Below are 25,173 nucleotides of genomic sequence, written 5' to 3' on the forward strand. Positions count from 1 at the left end.
AGGGAGTGAAGGGAGGGCAGGGACAAGGGTGAAAATGAGAACCAAGACCTGTCATGTAAAGGTACAAGATCCCAGTAATGAATATAACTGTACTGTATACCTAAAATGTACCAATAAACTCAATGAGGGGCGAAAAAAGAATGAGAAAGTAGAAGAGAAAAAGAGGAGAGTAGTAAGTCAATACAAAAAAAAAAAATTACCAAGCTGTATGTTGCTACAAACCCACCAATTGACCCAATGTTGTACAACGCAAACCCTACCCTCACCCTACTAATTTGGGGTGATGCTGTTCTTGTATGCTAAATTTTTTGCCGTTTTTTAATGCTAAACCTGTTTCTGGATTTTTTTACTCAATTCCTTTAATCCAGCTTTCTACTGGTACTACCTTATTTTTGTTCCTGAAAATTCTTTTGTTTGTTTGTTTGTTTGTTTTTTGAGACAGGGTCTCACTATGTAGTTGAGGCTGACCTGGAACTCACTATGTAGCCCATGATGGTCTCGAACTCACAGCAATTCTCCTGCCTCAGCCTCCCGAGTGCTGGGATTACAGATGTGTGCCACCCCTCCTGGCTTGTTCCTGAAATTTTTAAATGTCTTTCAATATAGGGAAGAGCTAGTCCTTCTCATGACTTCTCTTCCACATAGCTCTTGACTATTCTTGTTTTGTTTTCATTTGAACTCTAGATCAGCTGGGTGATTCCAAAATAAAATCGCTGCTGTTACTTTTATTCAATTGCATCTTTTTAATGTTAGTTTTTCCTATCCAAGAAATGGCGCACGTTTTGTATTTTCATCTTTTGTATTTTTTGGTAGCATTTTAAAATGTCCTTTGTATAGATGTTGTCCATTTTTATGCTTTTTAAAATAGTCTTTCTTGTTGAATAGTAAATAGAACTTTCTCTTTCTTTTTATCATTTATATAAAATTGATTTTTTTAGGTTGTATATCCATAAATTTTCTCCGTTTTCTTATTTTGGTCCATTCCTTTGAGATTTTTTTCATTCATTCTGAATTGCATTTGTAAGGAATCTTAGTTTTGATAGGTTTAAAGTGGCTTGAAGTCAAGAGCTATATTTGCATTTGATAATGATGCTATTTGAACCCAAATCACATCTTCTATAAAAACATCATCTCATCCTAGATTAGGCATATGAAATAATGGTATGATTGCTGTTCATACGTTTGCCTTGCTTCAGTGTTGAAGACAATATTCATCTGTTATGTAATCCATGTAATCCATGGGTGTCTTGAGAAAGTATTGATTATATTTGGTTTCATCAGAAAAGGAGATACGTGGCTTTTTAAAAAATTGCATTTATCCTTGGCTATGTCTTCTCTCTTACCATGAAAAATCTGATTACCCACATGTTTCCCATTATATCATCTACTTCTTGAGTAGCATGAGGTCAGAAGTAGCAGCTGTCAGAAACCAAGATGTGAACATCATTGGAGAAAAGCCAGAAGGATCAAGCACCTATCACTGATCAGAGGTAAGTCATATAGGAGAAGTGATGATAGCATGTGTGTAGTAAGAAGCCAAGAAAATGGGCAGGAGAGTGGTCATTTAATTGACAGGGAAATGAATATTTAATAAATAGAAGAAGATGAGAGAAATAGATGTCAGAAAGACTAGACAGAAATATTATGCATAACCAATAATGAACAGGAACAAATTACCTAACAAAAAATAAAGAAGCTACCAGTAAATATGATGGGTTATATGCAATCATTAAAATAAAAACTTTATTAGATTAAAAACATCAAAAAGTATGTTTTCCCTAGGACCTGAACTCAATTCAGGTTTTTACTGACTATTTTTTATTTTTATTAATACATGTTTGCAATACATAAAGATAACATTCACTGTAGAGGGTTGGTATACATAAATAATACATTTCAATTCATTTTTTTCCCTTCACTTGACCCTTTATTTTTCTAGCATCAGATTCATTTATTTATGTTGTAAGACCTTATAAAGTTAATCATCAAATATACACACTGAAAACCAGAATAATGGGCCAAAGAACATATAAAACATCTAAGGCAATTGTATTGTCAAGGTACACTTTTTTTTTCATGAAGCTTATTGGTACATTTTAGGTATACAATATGATGACATTCATCATTGGGAATTTGTGCCTTTACATGATCCATCTTGGTTCTTATTTTTTTCCCCATTCCCTGCTCTCTCTTCAACTCCTCCACCCCTCCCTATTTACAAAAACTTTGCTTCCATTTTTTCCTTTTCTCATGTTCATTCCTTTCCCTTCTTTCCTTTCCTCTACACCTGCCACTTCCCCTTTCCCTTTAGACCTTTTCTTCCTATTTCACATTATCTATTATACAGTTTGATCCTTATTTACACTTTCAGTTTCTCACACCAGAGAAATTATTTTGTATGTATACATGTGTGTCCTATTTATTTCACTTAACAAGTATGGTCTCAAGGTGCATCCATTTGGCAATAAATGTCTCTAGTTTATCATTAGAGGTCCCATTTGACCCAGCTATTCCCCTGATGAGTATCTTCCCAAAAGAATTAAAAGAATCATATCACAGCTATATATGTGCACCCATGTCTATAGCAGCACAGTTTATAATAGCTAAAACTTGGAAACAGCCCAATCACGCATCAACTGGAGAATGCATAAAGATTTTTTTTATATAAAATGGAGTACTACAAAAAGTATTTTTCACCTAGAAAGGTGAAAACATACTGTAATAACTATAGATTCAATATTACCCCCCCTTCTTTTTGTATTGCTGAGAATTGAACCCAGGACCTCATTGCCTGTTAAGCAAATACAGTACCACTGAGCTACATTCCCAGTCATCAATGTCACTGTGCCTAATTAAAATCCAACCACAACAGTAAAGGCTATGGAGACAGGGAAAGATCAGTGGTTGCCAGTGGTTAGGGAAAAGGGAGAGGCTAGTAGTTGAAACTGCTCTATGTGACACTATAATGGTGGATGCCCACCATTATGCATTTACAACATCAAAGGTTAATGTAGACTGTGGGCCTCAGGTGATGATGCATCAGCATAGTCCATTAGCTGTGACAAACACACTACTCTGGTAAGGGATGTTGATAACAGAAGAAGCTCCACATGTGTGGGTACTGTATGAGAGCACATAGAAAATCTCTGTTCCTTCCACTCAATTTTTCGTGAATCTCAATGTATTCTAAAATAGACAGTTTCTTTTACAGAGATATAATATTTCTACCTCTTTATGAAGTACATTATGATAACTTGATACATATATACAATGTGAAATGATCAAATCACGGTAATAGACAAATCCATTTCCCCAAACATCAATCATTCACATGCATTGGAATTTTTTTCTAGTTACTTTGCAATCTATCATTGATTGTTGCAAACAATAGTTCCGTATAGTGCAATAGAAATGCAGAACTAATTGATCCTCTATGTGATATCCCTATCCAACTTCTTTTTACTCATCCTCTATCCTGCTCTCCCAGTCTTTTGTGGCCATTATTCTACACCTTTCTTCTATGAGATCAGAAAGTATTTTTAAATACTACACATGGACAAAATTTGTAAGAGAATATAAAAAATAAACAGAAAAGGATATGCTTTAAGAAATTTTTTCATTGATTTAGCAAAAAAAATTCTATTGTGAAGACATGCATTTAAGAAAATGGGCAAAGTGTTGGCAACAAAAGGCATTATAATCAAGGCTGGCATTTGACTCAGTCAAGAAATTGTATGTGCCTTCTGGTATTATCACTAGGAACTAATATTTATCATCACCTGTGTTCTGAATCCTTAAAGGAAAAATTGGTCCTCAAATAGGATAAGTATCCACTTTGCATGTGTCTTTTCTTGCACTTCAGTTAGAAATGGATAAAAAGAGAGCACATGGATGTATTTGGAGAGAGCAAGAGAGATTTCAGACCGAAGGCATTTTTTGCCACTAGCTATAAGAGGATCAAAGAAATATATAAGATGACATCTGCCCTCAAGGCCCTTAGATCATAGCTGGTAGAAATTGTATATGAAAAAAATGGCAGTACAAGACTGTTTTCTTGGGGCTAAGTACAAAAATAGATTTAAGAAGAACAAATACATGAAAGCAACTCCACCAGTGTTTCTCACCTGGAGTGTTGTTGGAATTTGTCACAAAACTCACCTTCAATTGGGCAGGACTGTCCTATGCATTGCAAGATTATTTACATCCTTAGACCTGTCCTTTAAATGCCAATTTAAAATGCCTCCCTGACATTTATTTTAAAGTTGAAACTCATTAAACCAACATCTTTTTCACTCTGCTCTTTCAAAAATTCTTAGATGGTTTGGTGTGTCCCTGTTTAACTTATCAGTACCGAAAACTACAAGATAAACAACAATAATAATATGTGTATTCAAAACCCTTCAACATCTTTGACTCTTCTCCCCCACATCAGATCAATTAATATACCTTATCTGCCCTACCTTTAAAACTACATTCGTAGATAAGCTCCTTCTACTTTCCTCCACACAGTGCCGCTTCTGAATTATGGTAGTAGCCTTCCGTTATGGACTGAATGCTTGTGTCTCCCTAGAATTTGTATGTTGAATCTTTAACCCTGAGCGTTATGGTGTTTGGAGATTAGACTTTGAGAGGTGAGAGATGAGCTCATAAGAATAGAGCATTGTACTTTTTCTCTCTGCTTTCCCTGCTATTTACCCAGTTTCTGAAAGAGTATATGTCCACATTTTGTGCATGTTACTCCCCTAAAATTTTCCACATTTTTTTCTAATTGTCCCCATGGATATATTGTGTATATGTTTATCTGTGGAGGCCTATTTCAGACTATATCGATATCTAAGATTTTTTTGCCCCCAATCATCAATATTTTCCCCAGTGGAATAACTTCACTAGGTTGAGAATACATAATCTAGGGTAAGACATCACATGTAGTTCATGGTAAATAATTATATGTCAAATAAATGAAAGACAATGTGTATACACTGAATTTATTATACTGATTACCAGTGGCATGTTAACATATGGCATGTAAGATAATTTTATGCAACTGTCAAAAGCTTTTCTAGTTTCTTCTGTCTACTGAAGAGAATCCTAAGATTGCAAAGAAAGTGGCTAAAAATTAACATATACAGCTACTTGAGCTGTGCAATTCAGCTCTCTTAATATTATGTAACTAGAATAAAATTTAGATATCAATTGAATTTTGAAGCTAAGTATCAGAATATCATACTCATCAATACACCTCAATTTCAAATTTTGCATAAATTGGAATAGTCCCATTCACTGAATAATTAAATTTTGCAAAGCCAAATTTATGGTACCTATACAATTTTGCATGACAAATTTACTACAAATTTTGAAAATCACTGCATTCAACAGCCCACTTCCACAGGAAAGGACTGTGGCCATTTTTGTTTATGGCTCCCCTGCCTTGTTAGTACCTGGCACACAGTGTGTCCCTACTGCAGACTCGGTGAATAGAGGCTGACTCTATTCAGGAAGAGTTTGTGGAGAAACTAGGACTTGGATAGAAACTAAAAGTATGCACTTAATTTTCCTAGAGGAAACTTCTCAGCTGAGAGAACATCAGGAAGAAAGACTGGCAGTGTACCCTGGGGAACACAGAGAAACCATACTAAGTACATAAAAAGAAACCCAATTATAAATGCGAAAAGAAGTCTTAGGAGTTTGGATTAAAAGCTGAAAGCAAAAATGAAACCATTGTAGTCATTTGTGAAGTAGAGTGGCATCACGAAAAGTGTCTTTTAGGAAACACACCTGGCAGCAGTGTGAAAGATGAACTCGAAAGAAAAGAGACTGAGACCATGTAGATTAGCCAGGAGGCTGTTAGCAAATGGAAATGAATTAAAGAGCTCACAGTTGTAAGGGGGAAGAACGGCAAGATTGAGGCTGCTTTCAAAACATGGTACAGCATTTTCTCACTCAAAGCCGTTGGCTGAAAATAACATAAATTGTAAACAACAAGAAAGAAATATTGATTCCCATTGCTGGAGATCCAAAGGCAACTTTGGGACACAGACTGAATCCAGTTTTCCCAGCTCCACTGCCTTGACGGTCCTAAGGCACTGGCCCATTTGTTGGCTTCATTCTCTAGGTGATGTTAACATAATGGTTCGGTGTTTCACATCTACACATAGACATATCCCGAGAAAAAGCAAAGAAGACAGATAGAGAGGTTCTCTTCTGGAAACTCTCCCAGAGAACTTTCTTTCCCTAGTATTGCCAATAAATCTTTCCTTGAATCTCAGAGACTGGATGGAACTGGTTGTACTCCAATTGCTGAACCAGTGTGACAAGATGAAGGGGATTCTTAGCTCATTCTAGTGCCATGTTGGGACTTGGGAGAAGATTTGACATCTGAGCCATCTGTGCTGCCTGGGAGAGGACTGGATGCTGTTTTAAGGTTGAGGTTCCTTGAAGAAAAGAGGAAGAGGGCACGGGGTGCTATGTGTGCCACCAACAATGCCCTCCTTAACTACAGGAGGCAAAGCAGAGAAAGTAAAGATGATTTCAAGGTTTTCCAACTATTGCATAATACAACAGATAAGAGAGAACAGCTTGACTCAGAGATGAGTTTAATTTTATTTTTAGAAAGAGCATATTAAGCTAAAAAAAAATTACTATTCAAAGATGTTGCTTCCTTGTTACTAACCTGATGGGCTAATCAAGCAGGCAGTGAAGAGTGACCCCAGGACCCTGGGGAAATATCCCAGCTGGAGATAGAAATTCAGATGTCAGCCATATAGAAGTGAATGAGCTCACCCAGAATGGGCACAGAAAAAAAAACAGATGTATTGTCTTGTCCTCCAGTGTGAGGAAGAAAGAAAGAATGCCAGGGGGTTAACAAAAAGCTAGCTCACAGGAGTAATGAATGTAGTATAATCATGGATATTAAAGAAGGAAAAATTTCACCAAGAAAGTGTCAAATTGTAACTAGATATTAAGAAAAAGGGAAAATAAAGCTAGATCTAGGGCTTAAAAGGAATGAGAACTGCGCAAAGATAACATTATAAAATTCAAAAAAGATTTCCAAACAACAGCAATTCTCAACATAAATTTGCAGTAGGCCAGGTTGGCTGGGCCCCTTCCACAGGCCAAAAGGACTTCTGCAATTGAAAAAAAAAAAAAAAAAGATGAGCTGATCACTGAGGGTATATTACTGGGTCTAGAAAAAAATAAGTGAGAATTTAGTTCTGACAAAGCAATGATATTAGTTGAATATGAGATTTGGAGTGAAGAGGGATTCATAAGCAATAGGCTGATAAGACACTGATATTCATCTCTTGATTCTGTTAATTGTGTTTGTAATATAATATAGAGACTTACTTCTTATGTCTTAGTTTGAGTCTCCTTGAGAGGAGAGCCTAACATTTGGAACTGAGTACAGCTATTTTATTTGGGGGGGGGGCGGGGATTGAACTCAGGTCCTTGCTCTTTCTTGCAAGGCAGGCCACTGAACTGCTGAGCTAAATCCCAGGCCCCAGCTATTTTATTTGGGACCCAAGCAGAAGAGAATGTGGAGAGTAAAACAGAGAAGCAGTAAATGCTGATAAAGTATACCTTACTGATTTCAACAAGCTATGGCAGATAGAGACAATACACTCACTGCATCGCCCCTTGAACTCACAAGATTATATCTGTTTTTCTACCCCAAAGCTCCCTCCAAAGCCTAGCCATAGTTACAGCCTGGACTTGCAGAGGGGTCCCAACTCTGTGCAAATCTCAGTCAGTGGAGAAGGGCATAGGTACACAGTGTCTGCTGTACCAGGTGGTTACCACTGTGGGCAACTGAGACGCGGTCCCTTTGGATACACAGGATTTGCATCAGACACCTTCTGGATCTTCCCATTGAAAATGAGAAAAGGTGAATACCCGCCCAACCCCAGGCTGCCCCTGCACAGGTATTTCAAAGCAGGGCTGAGCCCAACAAGCAAAGCACCACTCCCACATGTGCTTGCAGTGAGACGCAACTGCACTCCACTGTCCACCACAGCTGTCCACACAGCTGTCCACTGCAGCTGCTCAGAAATCAGTAGCCCGAGGAGCTGTGCCTTGGGCATCACACACAGCTGCTACAGCACAATTTCTCAGCCACAGCACTGTAGGTGTGTTGAACCAGAAATCCTTCCTCACAGGGGCTGCCTTGTGCCTTGAGGGTGCTGAGCAGCACCCTTGACCTTGCCTCACTTCCTGCCAGTTGCCCCCTGCCCAGCTGTGACCATGAAAAATGCCTTCAGTCATTGCCAAATGTCCCTAAGGAGGCAAGATGTCCCCAGTTGAGAACCACTGTGCAACAGTGTGTAACCTTGGGCAAGTTGCTTCATTTTCTAAATCTGTTTCTCATCTGTAAAATGAGAATAATGACTGACCTCATAGGCTTTGGGGGATGATTTAATGAATCAGTGAACATTAAGTACTTAGCAGAGTACATGGCTACTTTGCACATGGCATATGATTAATAAAAATAGTAGCAGTACTGAGAAAAAATTTCTAATTTTACAGTGATATATTTTTATGGCTAGAATTTAAAGTTTGATGTCCCTTTCTTTGATTAAAAATATTAATAAAGTACTCATTTATAGTATTTACATCAACAAAGGGATCAAAGACTGAATCTCAATGTGGGTAAATCAAAATGAAAAAGTTCAACATCAGTCACTTCTGATCTTTCATTACTAACCGATTAATGCTCTTATGTTAAACATGACTGCGTGGTACTTTGATGGGGCTAAGGAAACACAGGTTGTGGAAAACAAAATAAAAGAACTGCTTAAAAAGTAAATAGAAAATGAGAATGTTATGTTCTAGAATAATCTTGCGAGTTTATGCTCAATCTTTTTCAAATGCAGATTTAAAATGCACATTTACTAAAACAAATTTTTAATGTAGTTTGAGATCTCAGACTTAAAGTCATGAATATTTTAGGTGTATTAGCATAAACTGAATACCGGCATGCAAACACTGAAATGAATTTAAAGAAATTGTTAATGATTCATTACATAGAGTAATTAGATTTTTGTATGATGGGAGCAAATGCATTAGCAAAAACAATTATGCACTGATACAATGAAAAACCACTCTTACGGAAAAAGTCATTAGTGTAATAAAAAGGACATTTTGCAGGGCTTCTCCTGTACTTTCTTAGACTCAGTCACTAACAGCTGTTGCCATCTGCCAGGGGAAGCCTTCGGCAGGCAGACATGAAAAACCCTGCTCTGTTGAAAATACCCCAGAACTGAACATATTCAAGAGACAGCAAATGAATCTGGCTTAAATCATCCCTAAGGGATTGTAGAAGAAACATCAAACAATATAAGCAGGGAAAGTATTCATGAGAAATTACTTTTTTGCTTCTGTTTCTGTCTCCCTAGAACTTTTAGATCTTATCCACTTTTGCCCACAATGGAATCACTGTTCTAATTTAATGTGTTGGGTTGCAACCATTTTTTAACATATCCTTGAACTCTTCAAGGGCTAATGCCAAGGCATTATTATCTTTGTATCCCCAGGATGTGGCAGAGAGCAGGCACTCATAAATACCGGATGAATGAATGAATGAGTTAATGAATGAATGAATGAATGTTTTGGTCCAGTTCACTGCAACTGGTGCACCAGCCCCCAGTTTCAGTTAAGGACTTAACATGCCCTTGTAGGTCTCCATAGAGAAAGAGACCATCTTTAAATACTGTATCTCAAACCCACTGAACCTTCCTATCATGTCTTAGCCTTCCTAAAATAGATACAGTCTAAGGCAGCAGGAAATGAGTCAGTCAGAGCCATGTGACATAGGCCAGATCTGTACCCCAAAGAAAAGAAGTGAGGCAATCTTCCTGATCACAGAAACAGAAAAAGATGTTTGCCTGCAATGTCCTGATAACTCAGAAAAAGTGTTTTGTTGTGGGGTTTTTTTTCTCTCTCTGTCTTTCTGCTCGAATTAATAGTATAATTGCCTCAGTTCTTCATTTGTCTATTCATGTTCAGAAGTAGCTTCAGATAAAATAATTTGAAGCAGCGAGTCCCCGGGGAATTAAAGAGCGGGAGCTCAGAGACAAAGGGTGAACCTTCAAAACCAGCTCAACTGTGTCACAGAAGACACTGCTGCATCCAGGTGGCAGTTTGGAAATTATGAAGCGAAACTGCACTGACAGATGATTAGGAAATGCTTATTTGAATTTTACAAAGATGAGTGCTAGCTGTTTTCTCGAAGTGGAGCAGAGGATTTTACTTTAACTTATAAGTAATGAATTTCAAAAGTAAATCCATGTAAACCCTTTTTTAAAAAATTTCATTTCTATAGAGCTTCACTGCTTTCCTGTGAAACTTTAACCTTAGAAAGCTGAGACAACAGTGGTAAAAATGAAATTGTTTTAAAAATCAAATAATAATACTGTCTCCAGGATACGATTTTGAATCATGACAAATCAAACTGAGTACAGTCAAGACTTGTGCAGATGTGTTGGCTGAGGCCCTGGCCCCAAGAGCATGCTAGAGATGGGGTGGGCAGTGTCTGAACAGGCTCTTCTGGGCTTCCATTACTGGTCTCTATTACATTTCATCCGCAACAACTCACTCACTGCTGCCTGACTCCTGTATCCAGCCAGCCTGATGCTTCAGATGATGATTGATCACAACAGAGTTCTCAATCGGACAGGAAAATAAGCAGGCACCGTGTAAATTAAAGTGCAATTATCTGTAAGAAAGCTTTGTAAGCCACTACACACCACGCAGATCTGTCTCGCTGCAGTGCAGAAGGCTCACTGAAGCCTTTCTTCTTTTACTAAAATGATGTGGCTAATTATGAAGATAAAACCTCATTAAGTCTTTTTAACTGATTTTCTTTTCTTTTTAGTTATTGGAAGCTTATTTATTTTCCGAGGCTGTATTTCTGTTCTGAAATGAGATCTTTGGCCTCTCCCTGCTTTGAGGCACACCAGTGTGGTATATCACCTCCAGAACTGTTTGATTCAAAGAAAGATAGGATCAGTCTACCTGCCTTACAGGAATTCACCATGGAAACCACAGAACAGGGAAAAAATGAGTAACAGAAAAGCAAATCAAAATCGCTGTAAGTCTTCAAGCCAGGTAGTTAACATTATCTCTGTTCCCTGTTTACTTGGGATTCTATTCCTGAGCTTGCAAGGAACCCACAGATTTCCAGAGCCAGATTTGGGGCATAAAGTGAAATGACTTTGTTATCTTAAGCCTAATGATCTGCAAAATACTTTTATTTCTCTGAAAACTTAATTCCTTTTTTTCCAGGCCTACTAGTTTAAAAGAGATTTGTAGAACTGACATACATTTTAAAATAATACAGACAAATGCTCCAGCAAAGGAGCTGAGACTATAGCTCAGTAGTACAGCAGTGGTCTAGTCCACAGGAGACCTTGGTTCCAACTCCAGCACCATAAAAGTAGAGAAATAACTCCAGAAGTCATATCAAAAAGACTGTTACGGATGTCATCATAAACCAGTTTTTCAATGATATTCTTATTCTTTGCCTCAAGTTTTTCATTCTTTGGGATTTTTTTGTTTTGTTTCAGTTTTTGATTTTTTTTCAGGGCTGGTGACAAGAACCCAGGGAGGGCCTCGAATATGCTAGACGAGTGCTTTACCACTGGTCTTCATCCTCATCCCAGAAGTTTCTTTTTTCCGGGGATTTAGCTCAGTGGTGCCTCCACCTGCTTTGCAAGCGCCAGGTCCCAAGTTCGATCCCCGGTACCAATAAACAAACAAACAAACAAACAGATCTTTCTCTTCTTTCTCCAGGCTTGTTGCTTTGAGAGAGGAAAGGGTGTGCTTTTATATCTCACCATATTAAAGAAGTGTAATATGATTTTTTTTTAATTTCTCTCTAAACTTCTGTCTCCTGTTACTTGAAAAAAAATACAGAAACCTGATCAAGCCCCAATAAATCTATATCAATACTAAAACACTTAAAAGCATAGCTATTTTAAAACATTTTCATGAAAGCATTTCATCCTAGGAAGAGATGATCAGTCCCAGGTCTAGGGTATTTTCCAAATTACCTGTGATGTCACCCACTGGGCAGGATTGTTTCATTGTTTGTTTTCTTTTCCTTCACTATGCCCTCAGGCTTTAATCACTTCTTAAATTGTTTCTAGAGGCCTATGTTGCCACCCTGAATCCCACCTGGGAGAGTCTCACCCTTGGAATACATCATGATCCACTTCACAACAATTTTTTCTCTGTAGAGCTCAGTTTTTCTAAGCATGATCTATTCAAATTAATCTGAATGAAATTTAGTGGATTAATCAAATGCTCTTGACTAACATTTAATATTTTCTGAAAAGAGTGATCAATTATTATGCACATTTCTTTATTGTGAATTTGAGTCATCATATAGCACCAGTGATATGTACTTAGTAATATCTATTTTCATTCTTGCCTGTTTCATAGAAAGAAATTTTTTAATTAAAAAAAACAAGATAAAAGGTCTTGCATTGCATTGATATTGATATTGGTGCTATAGTTCTGGAAAAAAGAAATTATTCTTAAATATTTCCTTAAGAAACTATGTTTAAAATGGACAGTAAAAAGAACCAGAATTGAAAACTTATCTTTTTATTGTGGCTGTGACTGAAAGCACTTTAAACCAAACTTGATAAAGTAAATTCACTAAAAAATGTTTATATATGTTTACATTATTACAATAGAAAATAGTATGGAGAAATTATATTTCAAAATGATTCCAAAAGATCACACACACGAGCGCACGCACACACTTGTGTGTGAGCTCTGTGCATTATTTTCCCAGAGCCTAGCAAAGTGCCTGTGTTGGACTTATGACTTACAGTAAAGAACTAGTGAGTGCAAAGATTAGAAAAATACCTTCCAGTCACAACTGATTTAACCAGATGTTTAAGTGGCCCAACAACATACACTTTTAATTCCTGCTGTGAATCCACATGTAATGTACTTAAAATTTAAATAAAAATAACTTTTAGGGCCAGGGATTTAATTCAGTGGCACCATGCCTGCCCTGCAAGTGCAAGGTCCTGAGTTCGATCCGTGGTACAAAAAAAGAAAGAAAGAAAAATGACTTTTAGAAGTATGAATACATTACATTGTTATTTATACCACACATCTCTTTCTTTTCTGTGGATAACTAGGAGTTGGAAGAGTATGCTGATTTTTACTGCATTTCTGATTAAATTTAGGTTGGTCCTATTAGGGAACAGTTCAGTTAGTGCTTTTCAATGCTTAGCCCTTTTAATTTAATGAATTATTTTCCTTTTAAAGTTTTAATAATGGGAGTGGGGGACTTAGATGCTACAGTCTTTCAAATGTTCATATGGGCCCATTCTTAGGTTTTATTCTAACTAATTCAACAAGATTAGTAGTTAATCTTCTCTAATCTTTTAGAAAAGGGAAAATTTTAGGTAAGTGATTGGAGAAAAGATTTCTGTGCCTATTTGATTATTTATTTGCTTATGTCTGTCACTGCCACTAAAGCTCTAAGTCAAAGAAGACGGGGTTGGTGCCTTGTGACAGTGACAGAGCATTTGTAAATTTGTCATGGGTTACTGTGCAGCATGGTATTACCCAACATCCTAAACATAAGCAATTTCCGAGGGCAAAGAGAAGCCACCTTCCTAAGAGTGGGTGGTGCATTTCATAGACCTTTGGCTACAGCTGGTTTCATAATTTATTATATCAGCTTGCCTCTTAACCTCCCAAATATTTCCCTCCCTTGTTGCTAGCCACCCTTCACTGATTTAAGTAGAAATCAAGGGAGATAGCTGCCTTTTCTCATTTCATGTCTTCTTTATCTCCTTGCTCCCTTAGCTCACCTTCCTTTTGGACCCTGCTGATGTACTTCTGGCCTCAGGGGTTAACTTCAGGAAGCTGCCCACATCAGAGCAGGTGTTCCTGAAAGTGCAAGTCAGAGAGTTGTGCCCAAGCTCAAAAGCACTTTCGAAGGGCCGAGTGGAGCTCAGTGGTACAGCGCCTGCCTAGGCCCTGAGCTCCCCACTCAAACTACGCACACAAAAACTTTACATTCACAGTGGTCGCAGGTTAGATACCAGAATGGTCCTGGTAGCATTTTCTCCCTCAAAAAAGCTTTTCAGGACTTCAGAAAATGTTTCAGAAGCGAGTAAAAGAAATCTAGATTAGAAGAATGAGCCAGAGATTGAAAGGCAAAAGTACAAAGTCTGGATTAGGAAAATTTAGCTGCCAAGAGCATGTGACTGACTTCTGAACTACTCTTGAGTAAATGCTTTTAAGAAAGGTCATACACATTAATCATTTCTGACCATGAGGTAGGGGCTGTCCTTAGAGAGGAACCAGACACTCCTATAACTCTCCCCACCCCGTCTGCCTACTCCTCCCTCCCTTTCCTCCACTCTGCTCTTCAGAAGGAAAACCTCAGAGAAAAAGGAGGGAGTGAAGTGTGGGTGGCCGAGGACAGACTACCTATGAAAATGCTGCAGTCTCACCTGCTCATCTCTAGCTATCAATTCTTCTGTTTTTATTATCTTCCCCAAACACTTACTATAGAGCTGAATGTACTGGAACATTCTGTGGAATATTTTACCTATCTTACAGGATCGCTATTAAGAGAAAACTAATGCCAAGCATGACTAATCTCAGCTACTTGGAAGCCTGAGGCAGGAGGAACTGGAGTTCGAGCCCAGGCCTGAGCTTGTCTCAATCCCCAGTTCTGCAAAAACAAACAAACAAACAGCCCTACTTTTTTGTCATAAAAATAAGGGGCAACAAAGCGATCACGTTACATGTTGATGATTTAAACTTTATCTTTTTTGAGGGCTGCGTAACACTTTCTCCTGTCACCCTTTCCTGATTTTTATAGTAGTTATTGTTGCTGATCAAAACAGAGGAATACCGTACCATTAATGTTTATTATTCAGGGGGGGTGGGAACAGCCATGTGGTCTATTTATGGTTCAAAATTGTTGCCCTGAAGAAGAATGGAAGGAGAGGTCATCTTGTGTCAAAGCCAGAATCCAAGCAGGAGGTGAGGATGCTGTGCCCCTAATCCCAGCACTGCACAGCTCCTTATCTTGATTCATGGGCTGTTAATCCTGTCAGGAACTTCTAACAGAAAACCAACATATCAGAAATCAGAGGGGATGCATTAATTGTGGTGCTGGAAGCCTAAAATATTAGCACAGCGCCCACTCTATTGGAGCAGGGCAGAGGGGTGATATCCCAGCTGCACGAGCGCTGTCATCTCCCCTACGTCCTGTTCAGTAGTTCTCTGTGCTGAGTGCTCCATACTGATCTGAAGAAAAGTAAAAGAGTTTCTGAATATGCAAGTCCTTTTCAGTACACTTGGTACAATTTACTTCCTTTTTATTTTTTTATGATTTATTTTCTAGTTTCCAAGGTCATGTGATTTACTTATCTCAGCCTTTTTATAAAAATATGATTTGTTAGGTAAGGTAATTGTTTGATGGGATCAGCACACCAAAAAAAATTAAGCTAGGCGTGAGTTTCTTCCCAATGAAAGTGCAGTTCACTTACATTCGAATGTTTTGACATTTTGCGTGCGATGTTCATGGAGATTTTGCTACTTTCAGATCTGGAAGGTGTGCGGGGCAGTGATTGAGTTAAAAGAAGTGCTCTGACTCAAGTGTGAGGCTTTTCAGTTATAGGAAGCCTCAGTGTTCTCTGACAAGGAACTTCAGGCTTAGTGTGTCTCCCCACAGTAAGTATCCCTGTTGCCTGCTGCTCATGACTCCCCAGTAGTCCCACCCAGGTGCTACCATGAGTCCGGGGGTGGGGCGTGTGTTCTTTCATGAAGGGACCGGCACCCTCAACTTTCAGAAAGAGGCTGGAGAGCAGAGAGCACCTACCTTGGAGAGCCCCAATAGCAGGAGAGCACCTCCTTCTGCCTGGGGCCATGGAATCAGCTGGTGGGTGTAGCCAAGCCCCTCCTAAAAGGGACTTCAAGTTCAGTGCTCTTCTCTGAGATGATAGGTGGCTCCCAGGCAGTGAGTGCCCAATATGCCAGAAATGACTGGATACTCAATATAGAAATTCATTTAATCCTTTTTTTAAAAAAATAAAAACCTGTTTCCCTCAGTACCTTGAGGGTTTGGTTCGAGGGCCCCCACTGGATAACACAATCCACAATACTCGCATCACTTATATGAAATGATATAGCATTTAACTTGTGCATGTCCTCCTGCATAATTTAAAACATGACTACATTACCCATTATAAGTGCTGTGTAAATAGTTGTATTGTTTAGGCAGTAAGAAGAGCAAAAGTCTGTGCATGGTTAATTCAGGTGCAGTTTTTAAAAAGTAAATCAGCAGATATGGAACACAGAGACAAAGGGCAGACTTTCCCATTTGAGTGATCAAGAGACAGAGGCTTAAGAAGGTCATGGTACTGGCCCAAGCTCACACAGCTGGAAAGAAGCAATACTGACCTTCTAATTCCTGCTCTTAACTGGCAGAACTACCTACCACTGCTCTGGCCTTCTCACCTGGCTCCCTTCCGCTGAGCCAAGTGCTGAGCAGCCCTGGGATCTCACGAGAGGACCCAGGACCTGTGGTCAGAAGACTTGCTCTGACAGTCTTGCTCTGCTTCATATGTAACCAGAGTGTCAGCCTGTTACCTGGGTCAATTAGACTTACCTCAAGGGACTGCTCTAAACCTTAGGTCTGTTTCCCAAGCTTGGTATACAATCGGTGCTCAATTAATATTTGTGGCATTTGATTCTTAGCTTACTGCCTTCCATAATATAGTCATGTACATGCATACATTTTATAGTTCTACATTAAATAGCCACTTGAAAACACTTCCACTCATCTTTAATAGGAGCACAGTAAAATATAGGGTTAAGTCTGAGGACTTGATTCTCCACTTTACTCTTAGCTTGCACTTACATACGCATGCATTTGCTTCCAAATTCAGAGCTCACATTCTCCACCCCATGTGCAAATCCAAGCTGGGGGAGATGCAAGCACCCAGCCCAGAGGCCCCACAGCCCCACGGCAGGAAATGGGTGACAGGTTGTTGAACTGAATCTCATGCTTGGCAGTGAACCATTTGTTGCACCCATTTCCTGATCTGACCTCCTGGTTCACACAGGTTTCCTGCTCTGGGCTATTTGGCTTTCTGCCTGCTCCAGGGGCTTCACTGCACCCACCTCACAGACAAGGTGCTGCTGGTAATGTAGCAGCAGTGGAAGAGGACTTGTTCGAGTGAAAAAAGAAAATAAAAGGGCAAGAGTTAAAGAGGAAGAGGGGGTGAGTGTGAACCAGGGATGATGCTGGTTTCATGAGTGGTGGATATTTCAGAACATGACAGAATGAGGTATCATAGGGGATAAAGGAACCATGAGAATAGCCCCAGTCTTTGCAATAATGAAAAAGCCTACACATAGACTATCTCAGGACCTTGAACACCCTCTTCCTGAAATGCTCTTGGCCTTGGGCAGTGGTGGTAGACCAATGGCACCCGTATCACAGCAGGCTGTTTGTTACTTCGAGAGCTCTACAAGGTTTGCCATCACTGATATAGGTTATCCAGATCTTTCTCTGACTGAAATATTTCAAGTGGACACCCTCTAACCCAGGATAATTGTATTTTCTTCATGGTGCCTGTCGTGATCTGAAACTAAAGTATTCATTGAGTTACTTCTTTTCTGATATGTCTTTCTCTTCTGGAACACAAACTTCTTACTACTATCTCCACGATGCCCAAAATAATAACTGAAGAATTAATAGTGCCAGTAAATTCCATCGCCCTTTAGGCTGCTTCTTCACTCAGATACCCCATCTCTATTCAAAATCAAGACTAAAAAATCTCAAAATTCTCCTTTTGGTTTCCAAAAGAGCCAAATTTCTTTTCTCACAGCTTTGGCACACTGTTCCTTCTACCTGGAACATCAAACACTGCAACTTCCTCCTCTCCACACCAAATTCTCTGCTGGTACAAGGCTCGCTGCTTCTTATCCAGATCCAGTGTCAATCCCGAAAGTATTTCCCTGATCACCTTAACCAACAGTTTTCCTCGTTACTTTCTATTACAGCAAACTGGGCATCTTTGCTTTGGTCACTTTTTTTTTTTTTAAATTCAGTTATCTACCTCTTTGTTTGCTTTTTGTCTGTCCTCCCCATTAGACTAGACCTCCATGGGGCAGAGATCATGTGTGTGTGCTGTTTTACAACATATACTTACGGTGCAAATAATACCTAAAATACAATGGTTCCAAAGTGCAGAGTTGGATTAGGGAATGAATGAATGATCTATGGTCAGTCTATGCATATTCAGATTCTAAGCAAAGCTTCCTTATATTAATAGTTATAATCCCTTATTCCATCTGTATCATTTTGCAGCTATTGAGACTCTCGAAGGACTAGATAAAATTTCCCCTTGCTCAAGAGCCTTCTTTTAACATCCTAGCTACACTTCTTCCTTTACCAGATGCTTATTCATTTCATTCACAAATGTGTCTTTGCACTTACTAACACTGGATGTGGTCCCTGTCCTCAGAGAGGTTTGAAAATCTATCACATCCTTTTAGACTCAGATGTGTCAAGTGAATTAAAGAATGAGCTTAATTACAGCTTGTTTGACACCTCCACTCCTCCTTATTTTTCATGACACTAAAAACAAACATGTAGCTTCTTCCCATAATCTTCCTGGGAAGTTCCAGATGGGTCAACCTTCTAGAAGAATTAAGAGAATAATCTATTCTCAGTACAGAAATGACACTAAGAAATGAAGTGGTTTCCCAGCATTTCCTAAGTCCGATGTGAACTTTGCTTGTTCACTATATTTAAACGAACTTCCTGAAAACCACACACTCTTGTACTCAAATATAAACAGAAAAACATTTTCTAAGCCAAAGGTTAAAACTTTTAATTAACTATCCCAAGAAATGGCTTCTTTCACTGGTTCCAATAAGTACACTGGTCTCTTTTTCTTTTTCTCTGTTTCGTTTCTTATGATTTTATTTGGCAACATTGTAGGTGTGGCCTCATTAGTTTAAAACAAAATTTGAAATCAAACTTCAATTTTATCTTTGCTTTGTCTATTACATTTAATCCTCATAAATAGTTTTGTGTTTTTCATAGAAAAACAAGCAGTTAATGTGTGGGAGATGCAGTCAATCTGTTAGCTGTTTTGTTTACTTGCTGCTAAAGTCTAAATTATTTTCCTCTGTGTCTGATAAGTGGAGTAGTTGTTTTGACAGTATGTTGGGTGCAAGCAGTGTGTTACCAATTTTTTTTTGTAGAAGTTCTAAACTTCATTTTTTCCAAAACTAGGGGTTTTTTTTTAATCACCACTAATTGCAGGGTAATAGGACAGCCTTCTAATTCTAGTTTCTACCCTGCCCACCTTGGTCACATTGATCAAATCGAGATAGGAATGCTAGCACAGAGGGCTGGGGTGACACTATAAGCCCTAGGCTGTTACCCTTTGCAGAGTTGTATGTTGATCCTCTTCCGTTGTGCTCTTTTCAACAGACCCATTATGAAGCCCTAATAAAACTACAGAAGCAGAATGTTTGCCTTGAATGAGGAATTGTTACCAAGGAAAAATTGAAATAAGGTCTCCAGATTCACTTGCTCTTTGCCAACTTAAAAATCACTAATTTTGGAGGTCACATAGTTGAGTAATACATTATTAGTTTCTTGTTAGCTTTGCTGGAAGATAGTATCTCCCACGTGGATTGTGATAACAGCTGCATAGGTTACTGGGTGGAAACTTGAAGGCCGCTTTTGCTAAAGTACCAACTTCCACTTGGGCCTTCAGCTGTCTGAAGGGTGACTGAAATGACATCTCTGTCTTCATATTATGTCTGTTCCCTTTGCCGTCTTGACCCTTGGGCTAGATTTTGTACTTAGAAAGGTTGATCATTTCAAATTGCTTAGCCCTACGCTGTACAGTATCGCCTAGACTATAACACAGGGTTAGCTTGGCCTCTTGCCCATTGGAACGGGTGTGTATTTTCCACCCCTCTCTTTTCTGCCCCAACTCTTGACTTCTCCTTTCAAGTGTTATCAGATCTATCTCCATAATATCTATACTCCAGGCACTTCTTACCATCCTAACTGATACAGCCTTGGTCCAAACAGGAATCGTGCTTTTCCTACAGTTGGGTAACAAGTGTAGGAAGAAAGCCTTGAAGATCCCTCCCCAACCTTCCTTTAGAGACTACCTTCTAACTGCAAGCAACTGTGCAAATATATTTACTAAAACATAAATCAGATCATAGCACTGCTCTCCTTGAAATGTTCTAGTAACTTCCTTTTAAGACCACAATAAGCTTCAATTTTTTTTACCTTGACCTGCAACATCCTGTGTTGTGTAGCACTTCCCACCCTATCATTTCTTGCTCTGTTACCTCATTCTAGGCACACAGGTTTCTCTGGCTCATATTACACCAAGCCTATATCTTAGTCTATTGGTGCTATTCTAACACAATACCTGAAATGGGTGATTTTTGCAGAATAAAAATTAATTTTCATAGGTCTGGGAAGTCCAACAGTAATTATCACCAGACTCAGTTGTCTGGTGAGGGTTGCTCTCTGCTTCCAAGATGGTTCCTTGTTGCTGTGTCATTCAGAGGGGAGGGATGCTATGTCTTCAGATGGCAGAAAGTGAAAAGGCAAAAGAACCTCTTTTATAAGGGCCTTAATCCACTTTAAAAGGGATAATTCTTTATGAACTAATCACCTCTTAATGGTCCCATGTCATAAAACCACCTCATGGGCCATTATGTTCCATCATCTGAATTTTGAAGGAGACATACTCACACCACAATTAACAACTACTAGCTGTCATCTGTTATCTTGGGCACTAGGACATAAGCTGTGAGTAAAGTTGAAAAGATCCTGTTCTCAGAAGATCATTACTTTTGTGATGGTGGTGGTGGTAGCACTATAAAAATTGTTAATAAATAAGTAAATATATCAAATGGTAATAAGTGCTCTAAAAATAAATCAGGAAAGAGGAATGGGGATATCAATAGGAATATTTTACCCTTAAGATAAACAAAGTGAATTGTCTGGTTTTTGTAGAACTTTAAGGATAGTTTTTTATCATACTTACCACATTTAATCACAGCCGTACGCTCTTATCACTGTCTTTACATAGACTCATTGTCTCTGAGCTCTGAGTTAGTGATTATTTCACCCTTGGAAAAATTTGGAAAAATTAGATCCCAACATATATGAAAACACCTCTAAAGACAGAAGATACTAAGAGATTAAAGAAAGAAATGTACAGAGCTAAGATTACCCAAAATGAAATTTATTAGGCCTATAGACAAAAGCATGTCTTGAGCAGCAATAATACAGGAGACTCCTCCAACTCCAAGGCAGGAGAAAGGACCTCATTTGTGTTAGGCTAAACGAAGGTGGCCCACAACCAACAGGAATATAACCAGGCTTTCTCAAAAACTATTAATATGTCAAACAGTTAGAAAAAAGTCCAGTCTTCGATAGGTGGCATGAATGAAGCACTTGGCTAACTATCTCAATCACTTTGTTTCTAATGTCAAGTTTGGAATGAGGTCAGGTCACTTTCAGGCAACATGGAAGTTAAAACTAACATGTCTGTACTCGTGTGTATTAGTCATTTCTCGTTACTGGGACAAAATACCCAACACCCATAATTTAAAGGAGAACTTTATTGTAGCTCACACTTTCAGAGGGTTCAGTCTATGATTAGCTGGTTCCAAGGAAGAGACATCATGGCACAGAGGCATGGAAGAGGAAAGCTGCTCAACTATGGCAGCTGAGAAGCAGAGAGAGAAGGGCGGTGCTGGGGACAAGAATATACACTTCCAGGTGACACCCTCAGTGACTCACCTTTTCAGACCAGACCTCACCTCCTAACATCACATTCAGCAATGAACTCATTAATGGATTATTCCACTGATGATTATGGCACACCCATAACTTAATCACCTTCCAAAAGTCCCACTCTGGATCAGTGGAATACATTGGAAGATACAGAAACAACTCCAGATGTACTCAGCTACCTCATCTTTGACAAAGGACCCAAACATCCTCATTGGAGGAAAGATAGCCTCTTTAATAAATGGTGTTGGAAAAAACTGGATTTCAACCTGCCAAAGATTAAAACTAGACCTTTATCTTTCACCATGCACTAAACTAAAATCCAAGTGGATTAAAGATCTAAACATTAAAAAAGAGACACTAAATTTGCTGGAAGATAAGTTGGCAGAACTCTCGAAGACATTGGCATAGGAAAAGACTTTATGAACAAATCCTTACCAGCATGGGAACTAACAGAAAGAATCAACAACTGGGATCTCACCTTATTAAAAAGCTTCTGCAATATATGCACACCTATGTTTATAGCAGCACAGTTTGTAATAGCTAAAACTTGGAAACAACCCATTTGCCCATCAGTTGGAGACTGGGTAAAGAAGATGTGGTTTTTCTATAAAATGGAGCACTATTCAGCCATAAAGAATGAGAAAATAGAGTCATTCATAGGAAAATGGATGTATATTGAGGATATACTCTTAAGTGAAATAAGTCACATGTGTAAATACTGAATAGTTTCTCTGGTATGAAAAACTATAATTTTACATAAGATCCTACTGGTATAGTTGACAATGTGAAATAGGAAGAAAAGGGCTAAAGGTGTAGGGGAAGTGGGAAGGGTAGAGGAAAGGAAATAAGGGAAAAGAAAAAAATATGAGAAAGTGAAAAAATGAAATAAAGTATTTGTAAATAGGGAGGACAGGAGGGGGTGAAGTGAGGGCAGGGACAAGGGAACAAATGAGAACCAAGACCTGTCATGTAAAGGTACAACATCCCAGTGATGAATGTCACTGTACTGTATACCTAAAATGTACCAATAAACTCAATGAGGGAAAAAAGCCCCACCCCTGAACACATGGGATATTTTTTATCTAAACTGTAACATTATGTCTAGCAGAATCACTACATACAAGAAAATTCATTAAACACAATTAAATAAAACATTGAATGAATGTGAATGTTTATATTTCTCTTCACACCTTCTGGGGCTTCTCTGAAAAATTTCATGAAAGAGCACTCGTAGGAGACCTGGAGAAACTTCTTATCATTTAACCCTTCCAACATACCATCAGTTCTGGTTCTGGTGTCTCTGCACATCAATGTGTGGAAGAAATACCCCACAGCTGTCATGCATGTTTCATTTAGTAAATCACTCTGATCCTGGTCACACAAAGGTCTGTTCTTCTTTCCTCACAGCACTAGAGGACCATGCTCAGTTACTTTCCATGTGACATGCTTTATGTTTATGCAAGTAAAGCAGAAACAGAATGTACATTATCCAATAATTTGGGTTTCTATTTTACATGTAAAACTGTTAAAGTAGATACTGTATATTTTATACTTTTAATCTGAGTCCTTGGCACCTAGCCACACACTGAGGCCGAATCCAATTTTCTTGCAAAAATTTGCAATACATAGGAGATGCTTCTCTGCAATGCTATTACACTACTTTCTAGATACACAAAAGAAAACATCTTTTATCCCCAGTGTTTCTAGTGTATTTCAATATTAGGAGCAATAAAAAGCTATAAGGCCATTTTTATTTTAAAAGAATTGTTTCCCAAGTTGCATCTATGATATGACTAAGGAAACACCCGATAAAGAAAATAATGAAACCTGACACTATACCCGTATGAGAGACATTAAAAGGAAAATTAAGTTTTCCTCCAAGAACTTGAATGGAGGAAAGGCACATTAAGAGAGCAAGTACTTCATTACCGGCAGGCATTCCATTTCATACAAAGGATATCTCGTAAGTCCAGAGAGATACATAAGCAAAAGGCCTGCTTCTCTGCTAGAAGAATACAATGATTATTGTCAGAGATGGAAAGGAGAGAGGGGTAATTGCGTTGCATGTTATCCAAGATTTCTTTTATATGTAACTTTTATTGAGACATAATATTTGTGCATCTTTATGGGATGGTTTACTGCATAAAGGTAATTTCTACTCTCACCTTCCGAATAATTTAAGCTGGCTCTTATTGCTTTCCTGGGTCCCTCCCTCTCTGTTAGTATGTAAGTAGAAAGCAAGAAGAAAAAAACTGTCAGCAACATGCACCATTTGTGCTTCAAGTATTAGATAACAGGAGAAAAAAAAAAAGACTGCACGATTGGTTAAATTTCTATCACATGGAGGATTCTGTATTTAAGTTCTGCAGGGTGCCTCTAGCAATTTTTGGTGTTGGCTGCCAAAGGTCCCTTGATGGGGCACCAACTATGAACCTGAAGAAGAGTTTTGTCTTGTGTAACAACCAGAAAAAAAGTCAGCACAAATATATCACCTACATGGGAAGGGGTATGGAATCACGTTTGTTTCAGGCAATAAAAGGCCTAGCATTTCATAGGACCTAGAAGTGAGGGTCTTTCATGCTAGTCTGCTACTGCTGTGGGAACCACTGATGGGTCCAATGAATCATGTTTTAGCTGGCTCATACATGGGATCCTTCGAAATCCTCAGAGAATAAAGCTTTCATTATTCATCCATCTTCGACGAGCCCTTGTACACAGTCCACATCTTGCTTGTTGTGCCTATGAAAAGAAGTTCTTAATGATGGACACTACTGTCAAGAATTTTCCATCTATTTGAGATTTTAATTAGTACATGTGTTTGCAGAAAAAAAAAACCCTACTCAAATGTAGTCAATTATTTCTGCTATCCTGTGAGGTACATAGGGTTGCACACATGCAGAATAAAATTGCATCATATTGGATTGGAATGTTTTGACAGCGAGATACAGCAAAAGGTTAGGCTGGTATTAGAAAGCAGAGGTGCATAACAAGTGATTTATGAATGGCAGCAGAGGCACAATCTTGAATGACAATGAATAGAGAGAGCTGGCTATTAAAAATGTGCTCCAATGAATAAAACTGCATTTGATTAAGATAAAGATTTGGGGAATTATTTATAATAGATCTTGGATAATATTTCTAATACAACCAAGTGGATTTTTAAATTTTTTTATTTATAATACACATTAAAGGACCCTCCAGGCATGCATATATGTATACACACACACACACATATATATACATATACATATATATATGCATATACATATATTATATATATCCAAATGTTGCTTTCATGGTGTTTTTCTTTCTTTCCTCCTCCTCCTCTTTCTCCTTCTTCTTAA

The 25,173-nt window shown here is 38.4% G+C and overlaps 1 protein-coding gene across 3 annotated transcripts in view; it reads right to left on the minus strand.

Annotated features, from left to right (window-relative positions):
- Fabp5 (fatty acid binding protein 5) overlaps nucleotides 1–25,173 on the minus strand; it is a 143,406-nt gene that overhangs the window by 88,014 nt on the left and 30,219 nt on the right. The gene's annotated exons all lie outside the window — the stretch shown is intronic.

The sequence above is a fragment of the Fukomys damarensis genome, unplaced genomic scaffold (assembly GCF_012274545.1).
Source record: "Fukomys damarensis isolate Sample0158 unplaced genomic scaffold, DMR_v1.0_HiC HiC_scaffold_5, whole genome shotgun sequence".
NCBI lineage: Eukaryota > Metazoa > Chordata > Mammalia > Rodentia > Bathyergidae > Fukomys > Fukomys damarensis.